Genomic DNA, 22,330 nt, shown 5'->3' with positions numbered 1-22,330 from the left:
ATAGGCATAAAAAGTAAAGAAAAATATGTCATTGAATATGTATGAGCATCATGGAGGAAGAGTAGACATCCACCATAATTTGATTTTCTTATAACACTCCCCCTTGGATGTCCATAGATAATGTGCCTCGTTAAAACCTTATTAGGAAAAACTCTCTAAAAAATATCCTAGTGAAGGAAAAAGAGTACACATGTTTATAAATACGCCTTTTGGTTGCCTCGTTAAAAACCTTCAAGGAAAACCCAGTGGGTTAAAACCTTGTAAGTCAAAAAAGGGTACAACGCGTATTAACTCCCCCTGATGAGATCATCAATTCACATCCTTGAGCCTTCACATCCCAATCTTGTACACTAGCTTCTTAAAGGTTAACGTCGGTAGAGATTTGGTGAACAAATCAGCCATATTATCACTTGAATGAATCTATTGCACATTGATATCACCATTCTTTTGAAGATCATGTATGAAAAATAACTTTGCTGAAATGTACTTTATCCTATCTCCTTTTCTGAATCTTCCCTTCAATTGGGCTATGCATGCTGCATTGTCTTCATACAAAATTATGGGTAATTTTTCACACTTCAAACCACATTTGTCTCTAATAAGATGTATTATAGACCTCAATCATACACATTCTCGTCTTGCTTCATGAATAGCAATTATTTCAGCATGATTAGATAAAGTAGCTACGATTAATTGCTTAGTCGATCACCAAGAAATGGCAGTGCATCTATATGTAAACACATAGCCTGTTTGAGATCGAGCCTTGTGTGGGTCAGATAAATATCAGCATCGTCATTACAAACAAGATCGGGATTGCAATCATTACCATAAAATAAGCCCATATCGGTAATCTCTTTTAGATACCGCAATATATGTTTGATTCCATTCCAATGTCTACTTGTAGGAGCAGAGCTAGATCTTGCTAAGACATTAACTGAAAAAGTTATGTCAGGCCTTGTAGTGTAAGCAAGATACATTAGTGCACAAATAACACTAAGATATGGTACTTCAGGACCAAGAACCTCTTCATTATTTTCATGAGGCCGGAATGGATCTTTATTTATATCGAGTGATGGTAATGACCCGACCGGTCGTTTAGAGCTCTAGTGCATTGTTCGGCAGTTTGAGGCCTTGAGTAACTTCACTTCAGGTATTATGACTTGTACGTGTGATCGGAATCAAATTTACGGAGGTTTGGAGTTGATTCGGGAAGAAAATTCTAAATTTAGAAGTTTTGGGTTGGAAGAATTGACTAAGGATTGTATTTTTGGTAAACGACCTCAGAATCAGGAATTTAAGGTTCCAATAGGTTTGTATGATGATTTCGTTGTTGGGCGTATGTTCGGGTCGAGTATCGGGTGGCCCGGAAGTATTTTGGCACTTATCACGAAGGTTTGTATTTTGAAGGCTTAATAATTTTCTAAGTTTGGGTTGAAGTGGATTTTTATGTTGTCGATGTCCGTTTGGGATTCCGAGCCTGAGAATAGTTCCGTATGGTGATTTTGGTCTTAGGAGCATGTCCGGACATTGATTTGGAAGTCTGTAGGTCGTTTCAGCGTCAATTGGCGAAAGTTGGAAATTTGGATGATTTTTGAGAAATTTGACAGAGAGTGGACTTTTTGATATCATGGCCGGATTTCGGTTCAGGAAGTGGGAGTAGGTCCATAATGTGAATTATGACTTGTGTGCAAAATTTGAGGTCAATCAGACGTGATTTGATATATTTCGACATAAGATATTAAATTTGGATGTTTGAAAAACTTATAAGTTCGATTCGAGGTGCAATTTATAATTTTGGTATTGTAATATGTGATTTGAGACCTTGAGCAGGTTCATGTTATGTTATGGAAATTTTTGGTATATTCAGACGGAGTCCCAGGTGGCTCGGGTGAGTTTCAGACGAGGTTCAAATCATTTTCGTTTCATGTGGCATCGATGTAGGTATGCTGGTTCTGGTTTTTCCGCATCTGCGGAAGAAGGGGAGCGGATGCGAGTCTGCAAATGCGGACAATTGATCGCAGAAGCGCAAGTAGGCTTGGCTGGGCAAGCTCGCAGAAGCGAAAATTGGGCCGCAGAAGCGATACGGAGCGCAGAAGCGCGTTTGGCTTCGCACTTGCGGTTGCACAGAAGCGAATGGATATCCGTAGGTGCGAGGTGTTGATTGGCTAGTGGATTCTGCAGAAGCATAGCTCGTGTCACATAAGCAACTCCGCAAAAGCGGCTCTTGCATCCGCAGATGGGAAAATGATTGGGCAAAACCCTTTAAGTTCGAGGGTTCTCTATTTCCACCTATTTTCGGCTTTTGGAGCTCGGTTTGGGCGACGTTTGAGAGACATTTCACCACACAACTTGGGGTAAGTGTTCTTGAATCCCTTGTAACTATATTTCATGAACTAATATTCATTTTTGGTGTATGATTATCGAATCTTCAAGAGAAATCGAAGAAAATTTCTATAATTTCATAAAACAAATTTTTGAGTTTTGAATACCGATTCAGAGTCAGATTTGAGTGAAATTAGTATGGTTGAACCCGTAGTTGGATGGGTTGTCGGATTTTGTGAGTTTTGTCAGATTCTGAGGCATGGGCCCTACTGCCAACTTTTCGAGTGGAGTTGGAAATTATTTAAATTGATTAGTTATGGGTATTAAAGCACATATTGATTGATTTGCACATTGTTTGCATAGTTTTGGATAGACAAGCATCGGTTCGAGGTGTTAGAGTGGTGTTGGAGCCGGCTATGGAACTTCGGAGCAAGGTAAGTCTCTTGTCTAACCTTGTAAGAGGGAATTTACCCCATATGTAATTTAAATTAATATTTGCTGCTAATTGTGGGGGATACGTACGCACGAGGTGACGAGAGTCCTTGCGTAGCTACTAATTATTCTATGTCCGGGTAGTTTAGGACCTAAATCATGAATTACTTGTAATGTTTTCATCCTTTATTGATTGAAGTACTTGAATCATATTGAAAATTGTTAGAGGAAATAGTAAAAGACCTAAATTTCACATACTTGAATTTTTGTGCAAATTATTCGACCGCAAATAGAAATTGTACATCCTTATATGTTAGCCTTGTGATAGCTTCTCATTTCGGAGGTTCATAAAATTTTCTCCTTTCTTGTGGAGTGGGCCAAATGCCTTGAGAGTATAGATGTATCTATGGATCGTGCCGCACATCCCTCAACAGTGTACACATTATTCTGGATCGGGCTGAACGACCTCGGCAGAATCGTGCATTATCGCTAGTAGTTCGAATATTCACAGGATCAACCTTCCACTGAAGCCATTATTTTACGGTATTTCTTACTTAATTGGTATTGACACTTGGCATTTCTTTTCTAAGATATTGATGTAGAATACAAGATCGAGAAAACTTATGCTTTAAAAGAAATAATTGAAAGAATATAAACGTTACAGATTTACCCCACTATTGATGTGTACTTCATATCTTCTCACGCTTTTATTACATTATTTTATTGAACTTTTAGTAAGTGTCGATGTCTACCTCTCATCACTACTTCTTTGAGGTTAGACTTGATACTTACTGGGTACGCGTTGATTTACGTACTCATACTACACTTGCTGCACATTTTTGTGCTGGTACATGTATGTCTAGTGATCTTATGGGCGCAAAGGCGTAACCATCGCAGGGATTTACGGTGAGCTGCATTCCATGTTACGAGTCCATAGCATACAAAGTCTCCATCAAGGTTATTTATATACTGTAATGACCCGACCGGTCTATTTGAGTATTACAACCCCGTTCAACTATTTACTACTCAATCTGTGCTTTTCAGTTATTATATGACTTGCTGGGGTAATTGGTTCGGGGTCGATGAGGTCTTGGAATGAATCGGAATACTTAGTTTCAAAGTTTAAAACTTAAGCTGAAAAGATTGGTTGGATGTCGACCTATGTGTAAATGAACCCGGAAAAAAGTTTTGATGATTCCAATAGATCTGTATGGTGATTTTGAACTTCGGAGCGTGTCCGGAAAAGTTTTTGGAAGTCCGTAGTAAAATTAGGCTTGAAATGGCTAAAATAGAAATTTAAGTTTGGAAGTTTGACTGGGCAGTTTACTCTTTGATATTGGAGTTGGAATCTGATTCTGGGAATTTGAATAGGTCCGTTATGTCATTTATGACTTGTGTGCAAAATTTGAGGTCAATTGGATGTGATTTGATAGGTTCCGGCGTCATTTGTATAAATTGGAAGTTTCAAAGTTCATTAGGCTTGAATTGGAGTATGATTCATGGTTCCAGCATTGTTTGTGTGATTTGAAGGCTCGACTAAGTTAGTATCATATTTTAGGACTTGTTGGTGTATTTGGTTGAAGTCTCGAGGGTCTCGGGTGAGTTTCGAATGGTTAACGGATCAAACCCGGACTTTGAGCAAAATTGGAAACCTGTTGTCATCTGATGTAATCGCACATGCAGAAATGGGCTCACAGAAGCAAGCCTGGAAAGTGAAGGTGCGGGCAGGGGGATGTGAGGCAGTGGTCATAGGTGCGAGGGAATTTCCGCACCTGCGTGATGGCAAATGCGGATGGATGGACGCATAAGAGAATTCTCCGCAGAAGTGGAGCGAGCCTTGCAAATGCGAGCCCGCAGAAGCGGCTTCTAGCTCGCAGAAGCGGAGGCCGTGGAGGCCTTGGCAAACCGCAGAAGTGGTTGGTTTCTCGCACCTGCGAGACCGCAAAAGCGGCTAAGTGAGTCGCAGGTGCGGAACCCCTGGACAGTATACATTTCGAAGGGGTTTCGAGTTTTTGCCATTTTTGGTGTTTCAAGCACGGTGTTTGTGGAGATTTTTAGAGAGAATTCACAGGAAACTTGAGGTAAGTCACTTGTGATCATTTCTACTCCATAATATTGAATTATCATCGAATAATCCGACTAGATTACATGTTTTTGACGTGTAATTCGGGAATTTGGGCCTAAGGATTTGGAAATAAGATTTGATGATTTGGAGGTCGAGTTGGTGTCGAAATTTGGTAAATTTGTATGGTTAGACTCGTGGTTGAACGGGCGTTCATATTTTGTAACTTTTGTCAGGTTCCGAGACATGGGTCTTACAGGCAATTTTTGAGTTAAATTTCAGATTTTGTTGGAAAATTAGTATTTTCATATGGAATAAATTTCTATGATTTTATTGACTGAATCGAATTAATTATGACTAGATACGAGGCTTTATGAGGCACATTTGCTAGGAAAAGGCATATAGGAGTAAAGAATTACACGGTTTGAGGTAAGTAATATTTCTAAACTTGGTTCTGAGGGTATGAATCCCTAGATTGGTATTATATAAATTTTTTGGAGGTGATGCACACGATAGTTGGCGAGCGTGTGGACGTGCGCCATATAAATTGTGACTTGAATAAATTCTGTGAAGTTTTAAAATTAAAGAATCATGTTATTATCTGAACATGTTCCACGTGCTAGAGAAATTGAGTTGAGGCTCTTATTAAAGATCATGTTTAGGCTACGTACTGATATTTTGGGACCCATTGGGTCGTTTTGCTGTTAAAATAATTGTTTTAAAAATGTATATTTCACTTTTAGTCATATTCATCCACTGTGAGGATATTTATGAGATCGAGCTGTCCGTCGCAGCAGGCCATATTGGCTATATATATATTATTATTATATGGATCGGGGCTGCCCGTCTGCAGCAGGCCTTATAGGCTTTACAATTATATGGATCAGGGCTGCCCGTATACATCAGGCCTTATAGGCTTTATTATTATACGGATCGGGACTACCCGCCTATAGTAGGCCATATAGGCTTTATATCACGCTTGGGCTGAATGAGCCCCTCCGATGTCTGTTTACACCCCTAGTGAGCGTAGATGGTTATATATATTCGGGATGGACTTCCCAGGGTATGGACTTGCCTTACTTATTTATACTATGATGAATTTCCATGGACATGGATCTTTTTCGTATAATTTACATTTGGGGATAAATTACCCCAAGGCTGGATTAGCCTTATACGGTACTAAGTGACTGACTGTTAATCGATGAGTATATATATACGGGATGGAATATCCCTGGGCCGGATTGGCCATTAACAGTACCGAGTAACCGAATGATTTATGACCAGTATTACATGAGGCCTTTCCACTGAGATGTGATATTCCTCATATCATGCAGTATTGATCTATTTCACTTGTACTGAGTTTAACTGTTGAACTTGAAAGCATGACTACATTTCTGTACCATTATTTATACTGGACTGTACTTGCGGAGCTGGTCACTACTTTCAGCCAAGAGGTTAGTCTTGTTACTTATTGAGTTTGTTGTACTCATACTACACCCTACACCTCGTGTGCATCTCCAGGTGCTTTCGGACACGACGACCGTTAGATCTCTGAGTGCTATCAGTTAGAGACAATCAAGGTTCTTGCATGGAGTCCTCTGACCTTGACTCTCTTTCTTTCAGTTATTATACTGTTCTATACTTTCAGATGATATTTTATCAGTTAGACTTTGTATTCATATTAGATGCTCATGCACTTAGTAACACCGGGGTTTGTGAGTGTTTATATCTGTATTTGTGAGATTTCTTTCGCTGAATTTAAATATTGTGTTTTCAAACTTAAAAGATATAGTGGTTTATTGAGATTGTCGGCTTGCCTAGTATTGAGATAGGCGTCATCATGACAAGAGGGATTTTGGGTCTTGACAAGTTGGTATGAGAGCCTAGGTTACATAGGTCTCATGAGTCACGAGCAGGTTTAGTAGAGTCTTGTGGATCGCTACGGAGACGTTTGTACTTATCTTCGAGAGGCTGCCGAACCCTTAGGAAAATTTCACTTTCTTGTACATTTGTTGATTTCGGGAACTAAATTTATGTTATTCTATTCTCTCAAGATGGTGAGGACACGTACTACTAGATCAGATGATTAACAACCAGTGCCACCAGTTAGGGCCGCGAGAGGCCGGGGCCGAGGTGTTGCTCGTACAACAGTTGGAGTAGCACTTGTAGCACCACCAGTTGCTCCAACTTAGGGGCAGATTCCAGATGTAGTTGCGCAAGCGGGACCAGCTGAGGCACCAACTGTGCCCATTGAGATTCCAAGCCTACAAGAGGCATTGGCTCAGATATTGAGAGTTCGCACTGGCCTTGCTCAGGTGGTTTTGGCTCATGCCGCACCAGCCACTTCTCAGGCCAGGAGAGGTACTCATACCCCTATTTCCCATCATCCAGAGTAGGTAGTGCAGGGACTTCAGATACCTGGGGCACTACCAGCCCAGCCGGTTATAGCTGCTCAGGCCCCGGTAGTCCCCGTTATGGCAGAGGAGACTTGAGAGATTTGGGAGGCTTCAACCTCCATCATTTAGCGGTGCTGAGTCAGAGGATGCTTAGGGTTTTCTGGATAAGTGCCAGTGGATGCTTCAGACAACAAATATTATGGAGACCAGTGGGGTCTCGTTTACTACTTTTCAGTTTTCTGGGGATGCTTTCAGATGGTGGGAGGCTTATGAGAGGCACAGGATGGTCGGTGTAGTACCACTTACATAGAAGGAATTTTCCATTCTCTTTTAGGAGAAGTTTGTGCTGCACTCTCGCAGAGAGGAGATGCGCAGACAGTTTGAACAATTATGTCAGGATGACATGCTTGTGATGCAGTACGAGATGAGATTTTTTGAGTTGGCCCATCACACAGTTTGGTTGATTCCTACTGATAGGGAGAGGATTAGAAGGTTCATTGATGTCCTCACATACCAATTACGGTTGCTTATGACTAGGGAGAGGGTATCTGGTGCCACTTTTGATGAGGTGGTTGACATTGCCCGGCAGATAGAGGTAGTCCGTAGTCAAGAGCGTGGTGAAAGGGAGGCCAAAAGGCCTCGAGGTTCGGGCGGTTCTGGTGGGGGTACCTTCTGGAGGGCAGTCCTACCACAACAGGGGTCGCCCTTACAGGCACACTCAGGCGAGTCTTCCAGTTCACCGTGGTGCATCATCCAGCCATGGTTCATATAGATATCATCAGGATCAATCATCTCTCAGTGCCCTGCCAGCCCAGAGTACGCCCCGTGCACCATCAGTTCAGGGTTCGTCTGTACCAGGTTCTTCTGGTAGCTATTCAGAACTTGCCACCATTTTTCGAGAGGGATTTCTATGAGTGTGGGGAGCTGGGTCATGTGAGGAAATATTGTCCCCGCCTTACGCGAGGTCCAGTTCAGTAGAGGAGTCAGACTACGACTTCTGCACTAGTTTTTCCACCACCCGCCCAGGCAGCTCGGGGTGAGGCTCAGTCAGCTAGGGGTCGCCCTAGAGAGGGAGGCCGATCAGGTGGCGGTCATGCCCGATTTTATGCTTTTCCCGCCTGGCCAAATGCTGTTGTTTCAGATGCAGTGATAACAAGTATTGTCTTAGTCTACCATAGGGAAGCTTCTATATTATTTGACCCTAGTTTCACATATTCGTATGTTTGATCATATTTTGTTCATTATCTAGATATGCCCCGTGAGTCCTTAGTTTCACCTGTTCATGTATCTACGCCGGTGGGTGATACTGTAATTGTGGACCGTGTGTATCAGTTGTGTGTGGTAATTATTGGGGGACTAGAGACCAGAGTTGATCTTTATATTGCTTAGTATGGACAATATAGATGTTATCTTGGGTATGGTGAGTTATCAGATGTTTTGTTATATGGCTTTGAGCCAAGTAGGGGAGTCTGCTATCTACGATTTGATTGCACTATTATGTACGGTATTGGTTTTGGTCCGAGGCATACTTTTTGATTAGTTATGACTTGTAGAGGTTGAGATCGGGGATGACTTGAGTAAGAAAATTTCTTGAATGCAGGTTATATTGTAATTTATGAAAAATCATGAAATAATTAAATTGTTATTTTGAAGGATGTAGTACACACATAGTATGAATTTGATTGGTGGTGTTAAGGCAGGGTTACCTCTTCGAGTGTTGATGTGATAATGAGGCACATGCCTTTTAGCCCATTTGGGCGGTGCAATTTAGATTTGATCAAAGTGGGTGACTTCTGAGAAGGTTCTAATGGGTTCGAGATTTCTATATAGCAATCGAGAATTTTTTCGGATTTGTGTATGGATAGAATCTGAGATTTACATTTAATGGTGTCGGACTTGCGGTAATTCTGTATGACTATGGATTCTACATTCCAGTATAAGAAAGTTAAAAGAACAATTTTAAATTCACATAGGGTATTTTCAGAGTGGGCGTTTCGGCTGTGGTACTTATGGGGGTGCTTAACAAGAATACAGTAACTTATGGGCCTTAGGGCGATGCGATTATATGTTAGGATGTCTTGTAGTGAGCTTTGGGTAAGGATCGTAGTGTTCTGACAAGGAGAAGTGACAACTTGAGGGTAATTCAGACGAAAAATCAGAGAAAATAGGATAACTGGCTAGTAGGCTAAACCAGTTGTTAATGGTATGCTCGGTTCGTTTGGGTAATTATGATGTGGTGAGGCTCTACAGATGTTTTGGTGATCTTCATGGCTTGGTCGAGTTGGAGGAATTTAGTTTTAAACGGATTTCAAAGTGTTCTTAATGGTTTATACCATGGTTCATACCAGATATTTTCTACCGGTGTGAAGGACATATTGTGTATTGTGATTTCCTTCTGGATGAGAGCAAATGGAATGTTTCTAACTGACCAGGTATATAATTTGCTGGTGACTCAGAGTTGATAATGAGAATCTCGTGCTTGTCACATGATGGCATGATAGATATGATGTGTTGTGCTGGATTAAGAGTTACATATACAAGGTGGCAGTTTATTCTTGAAGGAAAGGTCACGAATTCTGGACAGAATGGTTAGTTTTAGATATTTAGATTAATGTTATAACTACTTGGTAGTCCCTGAGAATGGTGCGTATTTCAGAAGGCGCATTGTGTTTTGACTTACTGATGTTCATTGGTATTGCGGTACTCACCTAGTTGATAGACTGCTGATATTGAAATTATTTCTATGTGGCACAGAACAATTATGGAAATATTCCTAGAGGGATGATCGTGCATGAAGGATGTGATAGTCATTCAAGTGCTGGAGTTGTGATCAGTTACGATGGTTCATGTGTTCTATGAATTTGGGGGACTGGGAGTTCTCGGAAGCAAATTGTTTCAGGGTTACGGCCTGTTTGAGGTAAGTATTTTATTTAAAATTACTGGAGGCACTAATTGCGTTAATTATTTGTGATAGTTGCGCGCTAAGAGTGTGTACATATGTGAGGTTTGAGCCATGTGCGGGCATCAAGGAAAATATTCATACTCGGAAGAATGCTTAGGCAAGATATGCCTAGAGTTGACTGTTAAGCATTAAGTTATAATATTTCTCATATTTGTACCTTTGTCAAGAACTATCTGGGCTACACTTGAGGTTACAAATAGGCTAATTCCCTGAATAAATTGGGTAGTTACTATTTCTGCGTTAACTTGCCGATTTGAGAGGTGATAGCACACTTTGCACCTGCCTACTCTATGGCGTGTTATTTATACCAGTCTAGGAGCATGAGAATCTTAATTTATTTATCATATACATGTGTACTTTTTTGATTGCTCCTGTATGATATGCTTGGACTGGGGGCCTGTGGTAATGCCATGAGGATTATATTATTGGAATGTAAGTTATCCGTGTGGATCCATATATTGATATTATTGGCACATGAGTTGTCCGTGCGGGTCCAGATATTGATACTATAGCACGTGAGTTGTCCGTGCGAGTGATGTTAATGTGAGCTCTAGAAGATCTGGTTACTGTTATTAAATTTATGTGTCTTGGTTCTACTATATATAATGAGCTTATAGCATTATAATTGTAGCTGGAGTTGTATTGGTATGGCATGTCTGTGGGATAGTTGTGTTTGATAATATATGGTCATTGGACCTAGAATGAGTACTATCAAATTTTATTACGGTATATTGGGAGGATAATATTAAAAGTCATCTTAGAAGGTGATTATGATTCTGGTTGAGGCGAGAAAGTTCCATGACTTGTTGATATGATAAGGGGTTATGAGATTCCGCGCGTTTCTTTCATTATCAGCAGTGTAGAAAGGTTTTAGAATGAGGTTTTGTTTGATATGGGGTTTAATACCAATGTCGGGTTGGTTTTGAGTAGTTACTATGATCGAGAATGGTGCTGCGAGTATGTGAGTTGTGTAGTATGTTATGCGATTATATCTGGAGTTATGGCTATAGCTTGATACAGTTTTTTCATAATTATACAGGTTATAGATGTGAGATTCGGGTCTTGAAAAAGAAATTCTGAATGTTGGAAATTGAATTCCAAGGTTTATGGGCTAAGGTTGAAGTAATGATCTTCAATTACGTGGTATTGTCAGGACTATATAGAATAGGGTGGCATGGGATCACCTCCGGGTATGTGCGTGGTACGATGGAATAATGATGAGATGGCTTGGAAACAACTTTTGGCACGTTCGAGGACGAACGCATGTTTAAGTGGGGGAGAATGTAACGACCCGACAGGTCATTTTGAGTATTGTAACCCTGTTCCCCCATTTACTACCCAATCTGTGCTTTTCAGTAGTTATATGACTTGCAGTGGTAATTGGTTCGGGTCCGGTGAGGTCTTGGAATGAATGTGAATACTTAGTTTCAAAGTTTAAAACTTAAGTTGAAAAGATTGGCTGGATGTCATCCTATATGTAAACGACCCCGAAATAAAGTTTTGATGATTCCAATAGATCCGTATGGTGATTTTAGACTTGAGAGCGTGTCCGGAAATCTTTTTGAAAGTCCGTAGCTAAATTAGGTTTGAAATGGCTAAAATAGAAATTTAAGTTTGGAAGTTTGACCGGGGAGTTGACTTTTTGATACCGGAGTCGAAATTCGATTCTGAAAAAATGAATAGGCCCGTTATGTCATTTATGACTTATGTGCAAAATGTGAGGTCAATCAGACATGATTTGATAGGTTCCGGCATCGTTTGTAGAAATTGGAAGTTTCAAAGTTCATTAGGCTTGAATTGAAGTATGATTCATGGTTCTAGCACTGTTTGATGTGATTTGAATGCTCGACTAAGTTCTTATGATGTTTAGGACTTGTTGGTGTATTTGGTTGAAGTCCCGAGGGTCTCGAGTGAGTTTCAGATGGTTAACATATCAAACCCGGACTTAGAGCAAAATTGGAAACCTGCTGTCATCTGATGTAATCGCACCTACGAAAATGGGCTCGCAGAAGCGAGTCTGGCAAGTGCAGGTGCGGGCAGGGGGCTGTGAGGCAGTGGTCGTAGGTGCGGGGGAATTTCCGCATCTGCGTGATGGAAGATGCAGACGGATGTGCGCATAAGCGAATTCTCAGCAGAAGCGGAGCGAGCCTCGCAAATGCGAGCCCGCAGAAGCGGCTTCTAGCTCGCAGAAGTGGAGGCCGTGGAGGCCTTGGCAAACCGCAGAAGTGGTTGGTTTCTCGCACCTACGAGACCGCAGAGGCGGCTAAGTGAGTCACAAGTGCGGAACCCCAGGACAGTATACATTTCGAAAGGGTTCTGAGTTTTTGCCATTTTTGGTGTTTCAAGCACGGTTTTTGGGGCGATGTTTAGAGAGAATTCACGGGACACTTGAAGTAAGTCACTTGTGATCATTTATACTCCATAATATTGAATTATCATCGAATAATCCGACTAGATTACGTGTTTTTGAGGTGTAACTCGGGAATTTGGGCATAGAGATTTGGAAATAAGATTTGATGATTTGGAGTCCGAGTTGGTGTCAGAATTTGTTAAAATTTTTATGGTTAGACTCGTGGTTGAACGGGCGTTCATATTTTGTAACTTTTGTCAGGTTTCGAGACATGGATCCCACAGGCGATTTTTGAGTTAAATTTTGGATTTTGTTGGAAAATTAGTATTTTCATATGAAATAAATTTCTATGATTTCTATTGACTGAATCAAATTAATTGTGACTAGATACGGGGCTTTCGGAGGCAAAATTTCTAGTCAAAGGCATAATGGAGTAAAGAATTACACGGTTTGAGGTAAGTAACATTTCTAAACTTGTTTCTGAGGGCATGACTCCCCGGATTGGTGTTATATATATTGTTTAGAGGTGATGCACACGATAGTTGATGAGCATGTGGACGTGCACCATATAAATTGTGACTTGAATAAATCCTCTGAAGTTGTAAAATTAATGAATCATGATATTATCTGAACATGTTCCACGTGTTAGAGAAATTGAGCTGAGACTCTTATTAAAGATCATGTTTAGGCTACGTGCCAATATTTTGGGACCCATGAGGTCATTTTGATGTTAAAATAATTGTTTTTAAAAATATACATTTCACAGGGCGGTTTCGTAATGTTCCTCACCAACGATCCCTTAGTCATATTCATCCATTTTGAGAATATTTATGAGATCGAGTTGTGCGTCGCAGCAGGCCATATTGGCTTTATATATATTATTATTACATGGATCGGGGCTGCCCGCCTGTACCAGGACTTATAGGTTTTACTATTATATGGATCGAGGTTGCCCACATGCAGCAGGCCTTATAAGCTTTATTATTATACGGATCGGGACTGTGCGCCTGCAGTAGGCCATATCGTCTTTATATCACGCTTGGGCTGAAGGAGTCCCTCCAAAGTCTGTACACACCCCCAGTGAGCGTAGATGATTATATATATTCGGGATGGACTTCCCAGGGCATGGACTTGCCTTACTTATTTATATTGTTATGAATTTCCCTGGACATGGATCCTTTCCGTATCATTTACATTTGGGGATAAATTACCCAGGGCTGGATTGACCTTATACGGTACTAAGTGACTGACTGTCAGTCGATGTGTATATATATATATACGGGATGAAATATCACTGGGCCGGATTGGCCGTAAACAGTACCGAGTGACCGAATGATTTATGACCAGTATTACATGAGGTCTTTCCACTGAGATGTCATATTCCTCATATCATGCAATATTGATCTATTTAACTTGTACTTAGTTTAACTATTGAACTTGAAAGCATGCCTACATTTCTGTACCATTATTTTTACTGGACTGTACTTGTGGAGATCGTCACTACTTTTAGCTCAGAGGTTAGTCTTGTTACTTATTGAGGTGGTTGTACTCATACTACACCCTACACCTCGTGTGCAGATCCAGGTGCTTTCGGACACGGCGACCGTTAGATCTCAGAGTACTATCAGTTGGAGACAATCAAGGTAGCTGCCTGGAGTCCGGTGACCTTGACTCTCTTTGTTTTTATTGTACTCTTCTATATTTTCAAACAGTGATTTAATTCTATATTTTTAGTCAGATCTTGTACTTATTTATATACTCATGTATTCAGTAACATCGGATTTTGGGAGTGTTTATATATGTATTTGTGAGATTTCTTCCGCTGAATTTAAATATTATATTTTCAAACTTAAAAGATATGGTGGTTTATTGAGATTGTAAGCTTGTCTAGTATTGAGATAGGCGCCATCACGACATGTGAGATTTTTGGTCGTGACATATACTCTTGTCTAATTTGTATTCCATAAAGAAGTTGTATTTACCATATTTTTCCTAGTTGATGCTCATGCACTTGTGACACCGGATTTTGGGGGTTTTCTTTGGGTTAATCATTATTGTGGTTCATGTTAATATTTTTATTCATTTTGTAAATTCTATGATACACTATTAAATTAAGGAAAAGTCATGATTTCAAAAATACTAAAATGAGTAATTAAATTAGTAAATTACCGTTGGCTTGCCTGACGGCGGCGTTAGGCGCCGTCACGACCCATAGTGGAAGTTGGGTCGTGACAAAATGTTTTCAGAGCACTAGGTTCACGTAGGTCTCACAAGTCATGAGTAAGTCTAGTAGAGTCTTGCGGATTGGTATAGAGACATCTGTACTTATCTTCGAGAGGCTACAAGGCTGTTAGGAGCACTTCCCTTCTTGATTTCCTCATCGTGCGGTTTGATTCCATTGAGGATTGTGCCTTTATTTCTTTCCTACTCATTCTTATATGATGTTGAGCGCTCGTATCAATTGGGCAACGAGGAGTTGTAGTGGTACTACAGAAGTGGTGCATGATGCTTTTCCCTGCTTGTTCGGACAGGCTATTATCGTCGCCTGGCAGAATGATGTTCTATTGTATCAGCTCGGTCTCTATATTTCCTATGGTTTTGAGGTTATACACAAATTGTTATGACGTTAATGTATTGTCATCGCACGGTGTTGGTGTAATAGTAGGGTGCTCGTTTACGTGTCAATGCAGTGAATGACTTGAAAGGAGATTTATCTCAGTGCGTGATTTAGAGATTCAATATTTAATTCCAGCAAAGGAAAGACAATCAGACTATGAATGTTTAGGTTGAGTTGATGGGGTAACGAGATTTGGTATTTTCGAGTGTAGTGGAATTTTTATCTGTGATGCGGTGTCGTTGTCCTTGTTTAAATGTATTAAGGTTCGCTGGTGCTATGGTCTTCTTGATTTTGTCATCGGGGCAGGGTGTTGTGAAATGGAGCGTTAGGGGCGGTTGTCTACGAGTGGATCGCGTGGTTGTCTGCTTGTGCGATTTCTAGCTATCGGTGCATTAGTGAACTATTTATGAATAAGAAAAGAAAATATCAGGAGAAATTTGAGCAAGGGACTTGATGAATGTGTGCTAAATTTTGTCTTATCGATTCAGGTGCATTTTTAGGGAGACTCAGAGATCATGCTTCTTGTGGATGTACGGTTCAAGGAAGAGAATCCAACCGGTTGCTTCTTTGATAGGGTATTCATGTGCTAGCAGAGTAATGGAGTTTGGTTATATTCGAGGCTGGATCAAAGTGGGTGACTCTTAATAATGGTCCAGTGAGTTCAAGAATTTAAGTCTAGTACCTAAGGATTTCGGGTCCGTTGTGTGGTTAAGGATCGAGTTTCTGCAGTGGATGGTGAACGGGACTTGGAGTGTTATATGTTATCATCGGGTATGCGGTGCGGTATTGGAGAAAAGGAAGAAATAGCTTCGGGTTTGCTGGAGGTCCTGTAGGATGAGTATACCAGTTGAAGAGTCTAGTGTGCGCGTAAGGAGGTATGAGATGATTCATGGGCATTGAGACAATGTGGTCTCGCAATTCGGATCACTCGGGATGAGTGCGGATTGAGTTCGTTATGTTCTAAATGGGGCTATTGTATTTCTAAGACAGGTCAAGAGTACATTGAAAGAAGTCGGGTCGGTTAGTAATGGTTGGATCGACATGGTTGTGGCAATAATCAGTTTCTTCGGTGTGTGAAGTTATACATGTGGTTTGTGGTTATACGTGAGGGCTTGACCGCCATCATGACCTGATTGATTTGGGAGGTAGTTGATTCAAATGGCTTTGTTGTGTAAATGGATTCCAGAAGAGTTATGACGATTTAGATCAGTGTTTGAGGTTGTATATTTCTAAGATTTGGGGAATTCGGTTGCGTGTTGCATTGTTCCATCTGAAATGATGCTAAGTGAAAGGTTTCTAGCCAGTGAAGTATTTATTCTACTAGTAGTTCAAGGGTTATGGTGATTACGTGTATTATCACGTAGCGACATGATAAGTGCGGCGAGTGGTATGGAAATTGGAAGTTGAGGATCAAGGTTGTGATTTGGTTTTGATAAGAATGTCACAAGCTCGGAGGAGCGGGGGAGGATTTTATATGTCCAGTGTATGGTGGCACTAATGACGAGCAGTCGGAGGATGGTCTATGTTGTGGTAGTAGTGTTGGGGTGTTGAAATATGGATGCTTGGCTAGTTATGTAGAAATAGCATGGTTGATGGACATTGATGTTCAGATTTGGCTGCCTGTTGCGGAAGGTTGTGGGAGTATATCCCACGGGAAGATCATATAAGTGTGATTTGTTAGTTATTTGATTATTGGGGAATCAAAAATCGGGTATGGAGATTCTAGTACTATCGTTGATGTGAGAGTTTATGTCTAGAAGGCGCTCTCTTCCTTTGGTTTTAAACTGTGAGAGTTGTTCCGGATTGAGACGGCTTGATTATTCGCCCATGCATTGAGGTCCCGTGTAGCTTGTGGTGCTATATGAGCAAGATGTCTCTCGAGATACATGTCATTATCGCGCCTTAGTTGTGCTTGGGTTTGTGGCGTATTGCGCTATCCGTATCCCAGAGTTGTATTTTTGCACTTAGCGTGCTTGTGATCGATATTCAGGTATCTCATAAGTATAAGTGTTGCGACTTGATGCATGTTTTCTTCTTGATTGTTATGTGAGGATCGGGTGGCACGCTGCCACGTGTATATAATATTGGGATCGGTTTGCACTCCGTAACAGTGTTATGATGGATCGGGTTGCACGCCGCAATAGTGAGATGTTGAGTACGATTCCATATATTTGTTTATGTGTAGTTTGTTTTTCATTCACTAAGGAGAAATCATAGCGTCTGTTCGACCGTTTATTTATTACGCGGGTTGGGAAGTTCCATTCCAGAGTTCGCTTTTCCTTATGTAGCACATTCAAGTTTGTAGCCTGTTGGCGCATGGTTGGCGTCATACGAGATCTTGGTTAGTGTTTGAGGTGGCCTATTGCCTGGGTAGCTTATACTGGGTAAGATGAGGTTATTGGACCTGAAATCAGTGCAATCAAGTTTATATAATGTATATTAAAGGGCAAATGTCACTTTTCGGTTCAAAATGAGGTAATGGTCCTTGTCATGAGGAGAGACTCAATGATTTGTTGATTCAGCAGGTAGTTATGAGTTTCTATACATCTTCTCTACCACGACAGTATTGTGAGGATTAAAACCGGGCTTGTATGTGTTATGAGGTGTATTGCGGGCATCAACTTCGTGAAGTTTCAGCTATTATGGTTGGGGATGTTACTATGGGCAACCGACTTATGCGGTGCGTGTTGTGTTTCCAGCACAGATGCACAATCATGTTCTAGTACAATGTGTAGTGATTGATGCGGTGTTCGTATGTTAGAATCTGGTATTGTAAAGAAATTCGGAGGTCGGATTTTGGTTCTAAGGCTTATTGATTGAATAGGTAGGTGCACAAGGTGTAAAATAGTAATTTTAGACAACTCCGGAGCAGCTTTTAGCACATTCGAGGACGAACGTATATTTAAGTAGGGGAGAATGTAACGACCCAACCGGTTGTTTTGAGCTCTAGTGTGTGGTTCGGCGGTTTGAGGCCTTGAATATCTTCACTTCAGGTATTATGACTTGTACGAGTGGTGGAATCAAATTTACGGATGTTTAAAGTGAATTCGCGAAGAAAATTCTAAATTTAGAAGCTTTGGGTTGGAAGAATTGACTATGGTTTAGATTTTTAGTAAACGACCTCAGAATCGGGAATTTAAGGTTCCAATAGGTTTTTATAATGATTTCGGACTTGGGCGTATGTTCGGGTCGAGTATCGGGTGGCCCGGGAGTACTTCGGCACTTATCACGAAAGGTTAGTATTTTGGAGGCATAATGATTTCCTAAGTTTGGGTTGAAGTGGATTTTTATGTTATCCATGTCCGTTTGGGATTCCGAGCCTGGGAATAGTTCCGTATGGTGATTTTGGTCTTAGGAGCGTGTCCGGACGTTGATTTGGAAGTCCGTAGGTCGTTTCGGCGTCAATTGGCGAAAGTTGAAAATTTGGATGATTTTTAGGAAATTTAACCTAGAGTAGACTTTTTGATATCTGGGTCGGATTCCGATTCCTAAAGTGGGAGTAGGTCCATAATGTCAATTATGACTTGTGTGCAAAATTTGAGGTCAATCTGACGTGATTTGATATGTTTCGGCATAAGATATAAAATTTGGAAGTTTGAAAAACTTATAAGTTCTATTCGAGGTGCAATTTGTAATTTCGGTGTTGTTATGTGTGATTTGAGGCCTCGAGCAGGCCCGTGTTATGCTGCTAAACTTGTTGGTATATTCGGACGGAGTCCCGGGTGAGTTTCGAATGAGGTTCAGATCATTTTCGTTTCATGTTGCATTATTGTAGGTATGCTGGTTCTGGTTTTTCCGCATCTGCGGAAGAAGGGGCGCGGATGCGATTCTGCAAATGCAGACAGTTGATCGCAGAAGCACAAGTAGGCTTGGCTGGGCAAGCTCGCAGAAGCGGAAATTGGGGCGTATATGTGGCCCCACAGAAGCGAGGGCGTTGGGTACATAAGCGATACGGAGCGCAAAAGTGGATGGATATCCGTAGGTGTGAGGCGTCAACTGGCTATGGAATTCCGCAGAAGCGAAGCTCGTGTGGAAGAAGCGACGCTGCAGAAGCAGCTCTTGCATCCGCAAATGCAAAAATGACTGGGCAGAACCCTTTAAGTTCGAGGGTTCGATATTTTCACTCATTTTCGGATTTTGGAGCTCGGTTTGGGCGACCGTTGAGAGGAATTTCACCATACAACTTGGGGTAAGTGTTATTGACTCCCTTGTAATTATATTTCATGAATTAATCTTCATGTTTGATGTATGATTATCGAATCTTCAAGGGAAATCGAAGAAAATTTCTATAATTTCATAAAACAAATTTTCGAGTTTTGAATACCGATTCAGAGTCAGATTTGAGTGAAATTAGTATGGTTGAACTCGTAGTTGGATGAGTTGTCAGATTTTATGAGTTTCGTCGGGTTCCGAGGCATGGGCCCCACTGCTAACTTTTCGAGCGGAGTTGGAAAATGTTTAAATTGATTAGTTATGGGTATTAAAACACATATTGATTGATTTGCTTATTGTTTGCATAGTTTTGGATCGACAAGCATCAGTTTGAGGTGTTAGAGTGGCGCTGGAGCCGGATATGGAACTTCGAAGCAAGGTAAGTCTCTTGTCTAACCTTGAAAGAGGGAATTTACCCCATAGGTGATTTAAATTAATATTTTCTGCTAATTGTGGGGGTAACGAACGCACGAGGTGATGAGAGTCCGTGCGTAGCTACTAATTATGCTATGTCCGAGTATTTTAGGACCCAAATCATGAATAACTTGTAATGTCTGCATCCTTTATTAATTGAAGTACTTGAATCATATTGGAAATTGTTAAAGGAAATAGTAAAAAACCAAAATTTCAAATACTTGAATTTTTGTGCAAATTATTCAACTGTTAATAGAAATTGTACATCCTTATATGTTAGCCTTGTGATATCTTCTCATTCCGAATGTTCATAAAATGTCCTCATTTTTTGTGGAGCGGGCCGAATGTCTCGGCAGTATAGATACATCTATGGATTGTGCCGCACGTCTCTCGGCAGTGTACACGTTATTCCGGATGGGGCCGAGCGACTTCAGCAGAATCATGCGTTATCGCTAGTAGTTCAAATATTCACAAGATGAACCTTCCACTAAAGCCTCAATCAGCAGTCGCCATAACCAGAAGCACCTAGATCTGCACACGAGGTACATGGTGTAATATGAGTACAACCAACCCAGTAAGTAACAAACCCAAAAAGTCGAAAAGTCACAAATTTGATATACGACTCCGATATCAAAAAGTCAACTCCCCGGTCAAACTTCCCAAAAATTTGATTCCGCCATTTCAAGCCTAATTTCGCTATGGACCTCCAAATGATTTTTCGGACACGCTCCTAAGTCCAAAATCACCATACGGAGCTGTTGGAATAATCAAAATTCAAATCCGAGGTCGTTTACACATACATCAACTCCTAGTCAACTTTTCCAACTTAAGCTTTCCATTTAAGAGACTAAGTGTCTCATTTCACACTAAATTATCTCCAGACCCGAACCAACTAACCTGATAAGTCATATAACAACTATAAAGCATAAATAAAGTAGTAAATGGGGGAACGAGGCTACAACTCTCGAAACGACCAGTCGAGTCGTTACATCCTCCCCCTCTTAAACAAACGTTTATCCTCAAATGGGTCTAGGAACATACCTGGAGTCTCAAATAGGTATGGATAACTGCTCTGCATCTCCCGCTCGGTCTCCCAAGTAGCCTCCTCCACCGACTGACCTCTCCACGGCACCTTCCATGAAGCTATATCCTTTGACCTCAACTTCCGAACCTGCCGATCTAAAATGGCCACCGGCTCTACATCGTAAGCCAAATCACCATCCAACTAAGCCGTACTGAAATCCAAAACATGAGACGGATCGCCGATATACTATCGGAGAATAGAAACATGAAATATTGGATGCACACTCGACAAGCTGGGTGGCAAGGCAAGCTTGTAAGCCACCTCCCCAATCCTCTGAAGTACCTCAAAAGGCCCAATGAACCGAGGGCTCAACTTGCCCTTCTTCCCGAACCTCATAACACCCTTCATGGGTGAAACCTTCAGCAGAACCTTCTCCCCAACTATGTAAGACACATCGCGGACCTTCCTGTCGGCATAGCTCTTTTGTCTGGACTGCGCCGTGGGAAGACGCTCTTGAATCAATTTAACCTTGTCCAATGCATCCTGAACCAAGTCTGTACCCAAAAGCCTAGCCTCACTAGGCTCAAACCAACTCACCGGAGATCTACACCGCCTCCCGTACAGAGCCTCATACAGGGCCATCTGGATGCTCGACTGATAACTATTTTTGTAAGCAAACTTCGTGATTGGCAAAAATTGATCCCAAGAACCCCCAAAATCTATAACACACGCATGTAGCATGTCCTCCAATATCTGAATAGTGCACTCGGACTGTCCGTCCGTCTGAGGGTGAAATGCTGTGCTCAACTCAACCTGGGTGCCTTACTCTAGCTGCACGGCTCTCCAGAACTGCAATGTAAAATGCGTGCCTCTATCTGAAATGATGGAAATTGGTACATCGTGAAGGAGAACAATCTCTCGGATGTAAATCCCATCCAGCCGCTCCGAAGAATAGGTAGTACCAACTGGAATGAAGTGTGCGGACTTTTCAGCCGATCCACAATCACCTAAATAGCATCAAACTTCCTCGAAGTCCGTGGGAGTCCAACTACAAAATCCACGGTGGTTCGCTTCCATTTCCACTCTGGAATATCTAACCTCTGAAGCAATCCACCCGGCCTCTGATGCTCATACTTCACCTGCTGACAGTTAAGGCACCGATCTACAAACCCTACTACATCCTTCTTCATTATCCTCCACCAATAGTGCTGCCTCAAGTCCTAATACATCTTTGCGTCACCCGGATGAATGGAATACCACGAACTGAGGGCCTCCTCAAGAATCAACTCACGTAGCCCAAGCATATTGGGCACATAAATCCGACCATGCATCCTGAATACACCATCATCCCCAATAGTCACAACTCTGGCATCACCATGCTGAACCGTGTCCTTAAGGACAATCAAATGGGGATCATCATATAGGCGTGCTCTGATGCGATCGTATAAAGAAGATCGAGAAACCACATAAGCTAGAACCTGGCTGGGCTCCGAAATATCCAATCTCACAAACTGGTTGGCCAAAGCCTGAACATCAACT

The sequence above is a fragment of the Nicotiana tabacum genome, chromosome 23, assembly GCF_000715075.1.
Source record: "Nicotiana tabacum cultivar K326 chromosome 23, ASM71507v2, whole genome shotgun sequence".
In the NCBI taxonomy this organism is placed as follows: Eukaryota; Viridiplantae; Streptophyta; class Magnoliopsida; order Solanales; family Solanaceae; genus Nicotiana; species Nicotiana tabacum.
This window is presented reverse-complemented; position numbering follows the sequence as displayed.